The following is a 4745-nucleotide window of genomic DNA, read 5'->3' on the forward strand; positions in this document are numbered from 1 at the left end:
ATTGTAATAGTTCTTTTATCTTAATAAATAATTTAAATTAAACTTAATATTTAACAGGTGGCAACCCTCTTCAGGCCCCCTGAAACGTATTCTCAATGTTCAAACAGATTAATTCGTATCACCTTTTTAAATAAAAAAACTAACAGGCCAGGCGCTTTAATTTAACACCTATTTTGCCGTGCAAACGACTATGCACCTTAACTCGATGAACTACATATCTTAACTTTGCACTAGATACTCAGCAAAGCACGATTATTTCATCTTATCTCAGCACTGTTAGGCAAACTATCCTAAATTGGCAAATGCAACGGAAACGGTTGGGACGGAAAACAGTGCAGTATTGAATTACAATTTTTTTAAGTCCATGGCAATAGTGCCACCATTATATATCGTTATGAGTGCCTAAATATACATTTTGCCGATTGGTTAAAAAATGCTAAAGTTATAGCCAAAACTATCGAAAAAGGGGTTTTGATCTTAAATCCAGATTTTGACAGTATGTATATCTGGAATTTTTAGCAAACAGTGTTTAATTACGCAACCAATATAATATACTTGACGGCCTGTTTCTTGTTATCGTATTAAGATGGAAGAAAAATCCCTTTGCAGAGAAAGAAATTCTCAACATACATAATTGCAATAGGAAATAGTACGCTCGTCTCATTATTTTCCCGTAATCAATTGGTTTTGCTTTCATATTAAGTTCCATCAGAGGCGTACATAGATACTCGTCCATGACGTATGAGTAACCTTATTTCGCAGGGTTGCAAACCACTCCAAAAATCAGTGCGGTTCGGTTCAGTTCTTCGAACCACTTAGAAAAAGCTTGTACCGGCACAAGATTCGCTTCACGAGTATCACTGAACAGCGGTTCGGTTCGGTTCGGTTCAAGTGGTTCAATTCCTTTATACTAAAGTATATAAATATTGCAAAAATATGAAAAATCCATAATATAAAAATTAAAGGCTTTGTTATTGAGATCAAATTAAAATATCCACAGGTATAGTAGTGGAAAAGAATAGGGACGCGACATTTTATCAAGTATTGGCTATTTTTCTTTTATTTATTTTTTAACCATATATACCCAATTTTCAAACTTTGTGCAAAAATTATTAATACTCTGCACAGTTTCATCTAAATTGCAATCTTTTTAATAAGAATCTTTGGGAACAATTTTTAAGTTTTAAGTTAGTTTTTAGCAACTTTCCACGGATTTTCTTCCATACAAAGTATGTGTGTTGAAAAGTTTTTTCTATGAAAGAAAACAAAAAATTATTTAAAATCAACGCGATCAAAGTGAAATTAGAAGATATAACACAGAAAATACTGAAAATTCTCCTCAGATAATACGCTCCTTAAAACACATTTATGCAAGATTTACGTACAGTAATAAATAAATAAACGTTTTAAAGTTCATAAATTGCACTTTATTTACATAAAATTAGCAAAGAACTCAAGCATTTTTAACCAACTTCAAACAACCGAGGAGGTAATCAATTCGCCGAAATATTTTTTTCTTTTTTTATGTATGCTAGCGCATAACTTTGGACCACGTGAACCGATTTCAATAATTCTTTGTTTTTTTTTTTATCGGAAAGACTGTATCTAAATGATCGTACCGTAATTTGGTTTAGATCCGATCATTGGATTATGAAAAAAGTACTACTAAATTTGTATAGTTAGGAAAATTGAAGTCGGTTGAGTTTTTTGCTAAAAAATAACTTATTTAATAAAAAGTTCTATAAAAGAAGATGCGCTCAACTTTCAAAATATTTTTTTTTAAATAATGGCGAAAGTATTGTTGTAACGTAAATAATTTAACAATCCAGAAAAAGAACCCGAAAGATTTAGGAATTCAAAGATAACCGAAACAACACATACAGTGACGAAAATATAAATACGGAATTGATGTTTTAGCATTCTTTGGCTATTTCCCTTTCGTTCATTTAATTTTATTACTTTTTTATGAAATTGTAGCTCGTTATCTAACAAGTAACACTATCACTTAGCGTTGATTTGCTTTTTGATTTAATTTGATTAGTGTTGCTGATTTTCTCCATACAAAAAAAAAATGTCGAACGTACTTTGTATTGAAGAAAATGCGTGAACAAAAAGTTGCCAAAAATCAACGCTAAGTTCTTTATTATACTAAGCTATACAAAAACTGCATACTCAAAAAAGTTCTACAAAATCAAACAGTTACAAACTTTGATGAACATTTGTTAAAATTTGTCGAATTTTTATAATGTTTTGTAAAGTTTGAAATTTTGATTTACAGGGTTTTGTTTAGATAGTAAGCTATGTTTTCATAAAAAATAATAAACATTTTTAAACAAAGAAACATAGCCAAAACTTGCTAACGTGTGTCTTTCCTATTTATATTTTCGCCACCGTACATCATAAAAACGAAACAGGAGGACTCAGATGCATCTCTCAAGAAAAAAATGCTGTTACAACTAGCGGATTCATGTAAACTAAAATCCTGTTACAGCTCCTTCCACCTTTATGTCCCTCTCGCATAGCGTCTTCAACTACGACGGCTTGTAAAGAAAATCATGTGAGTAAATTCTACTCCTGGTTAGTATTACAGGATTAAAAAGGTAATACTGAGGTGATTCCACCTCATCATCGTCGAGGCAACCGCGGCGCATAGGTAATATGTTTAGCCTTACAGCGTGAATATCGATTACATAGTAATTCACTAAAGCTGCCATCAAGAGTGAGAGCTGTGGCATTGTGATTGTAAGGAATATCCTACACTTCCTCCTGACTACTCTCGGCCAGAAGGACCTTACAATTTTGCATGTCCTGGTTTACTGTGCTCAGTGCCCGCTGAGTTTACATAAGGCCACCCAACCTTCCAAGAGTGAATCACAGTAGGTCAGATGCGTCCGCAGCTGCTCCATACCCGGTGATAAGATTTCAAATGTACCTTTACTAGCTAGCCAATTCGTCGGCTACGTTGTTCCTCCTGTGTCTCAGCCACTTCTGCATGAAATACATAGCAGCGGTCCGGAAGCCTGAACTTAGTGTTGATGGAAAGCTCTCGACAGCAGACCTCTTCACCAACCCTGCTGTCCAGTTTCCATCCATCCGTGAAGAAGTTCACTGCTACCCTTTGCCAGAAGTTCCGCCCACACAATCCTCCATTGAGGGACAGGGGACAGAGAATCAGCTCCTAGGAGCCATTTCCGTAGCGCAGTAGTTCGTGCGATCAGGAATTAAATCGAAGTACTTCAGAACTCCAGAGTATTCAGTACTTAAGCCGGTTAACCCCTCGGTTTCCCTGAGTCGAATAGCTGTTCGCGCTGCGGAAGTTTTTCCTGCGATGTAGACAGTCGCTATGTCAGGTGTCAATGTGGGGGTGTTTGGGTCAGTTCATAGAGGGTACCCAAGCATCTACGTGTTACCATAAGTGCAAACACGGAGGCGCAGGTAATTACCAGACAGCCGTGTTTCTCCAGCTCCCCTAGGGATCGTATTGGTGATATCCAGATCAAGGGTGAAAGGACGCAACCTGCGGGGTGCTTTTATTTAATGTGCAATACAAAAAACCGCTGCCCCTATTGCAATGACCGTTCTGTGACAAAGCAAATTATGGATAAGCCGAATGAGGCTGAAAGGCAATACTATTGCCAAAAAGGGCTGCTAGGTGGCGCTGGAGTCATTACGAATAATCGCCAAGTTGGAAAAGGTGCCGCGAATGCCAGATTAATCGCCTTGTGTGTTACGATTGGCCCAATTGATGCAATCAGCCAGTATTATTATGCATTAAAGCTTCATTCGGAGACACCAGGGTTGCAGGGTTGTGCAGGGGTAAATCTCAAATCACCACCGATAAATGAACCGCCGGAACCATTGCGTGCCTTTCACTGAAATATTTAATTTAAAATAATTGAATTTAATTTCTAAAAAGGTGGCAACCCTTGTGAAAGACTTGAATATTATTCAAAACTTTCAAACTAAGCGTTTCTTAACAATATTTCTTTGGACAACCATACTTTAATTATTCAGTTAGCTTGCGTATAATTAATTTAAATTTTACTTTTCAAACAGGTGGCAACCCTTTTCAAAATATATTAAAACGACAGCTTTTTAAAGCCTCTAGACATCCATTTTTAAACATAATTTTCAAATAAGTAACTCCCTTAATTGAAGTTGAATTTGATTTTTTTTTAAGGTGGCAGCCTCCATCCATGAGTAGATAATGATTTTATATATCTCCATACCAAGTTCCAGTAGTTAAACTATCAAAAATATTTCCTGAGAAATGCAATATGAACAAGTAAGAAAGTCTAAGTTCGGGCGGAGCCGAACATTAAATACCCGGCGCAAGTATTAAATATATGTTTTCCACCTTTCCGAAAGCTACCACTATATGATAAGCCGGGGTGTATACATTTTAAGTAAATTAGCGTCCTTAAATTTCGAAATATTGAAATTTCAAGCATATCTGAAATTTACCGTTATATGAAAAGTGGCCTCAATTTTAGTCCGATTTCAACAATTTTCGCCGGTTTGCTTTTATGTGGCAAGCACAATAACCAGACCGAGCTTGGTACAAATTGCTAGAACGGTTAGCGAGATACATATATGTGATCATAAGTGGGCGGGGCCACGCCCATTTTCCAAAATTTTATCATAAACGTATTTCTTGGTAAAGAATTGTTGCAATCATCAATTTTGAATAAATTAGCTTCAATATTTACTGATTTATCGAAGATTTTGTATTTCTCGAAATTACC

This window comes from Rhagoletis zephyria, unplaced genomic scaffold, assembly GCF_001687245.7.
Source record: "Rhagoletis zephyria isolate East Lansing unplaced genomic scaffold, Rhagoletis_zephyria_1.1 Rzeph_scaffold_01220, whole genome shotgun sequence".
Classification (NCBI taxonomy): Eukaryota; Metazoa; Arthropoda; class Insecta; order Diptera; family Tephritidae; genus Rhagoletis; species Rhagoletis zephyria.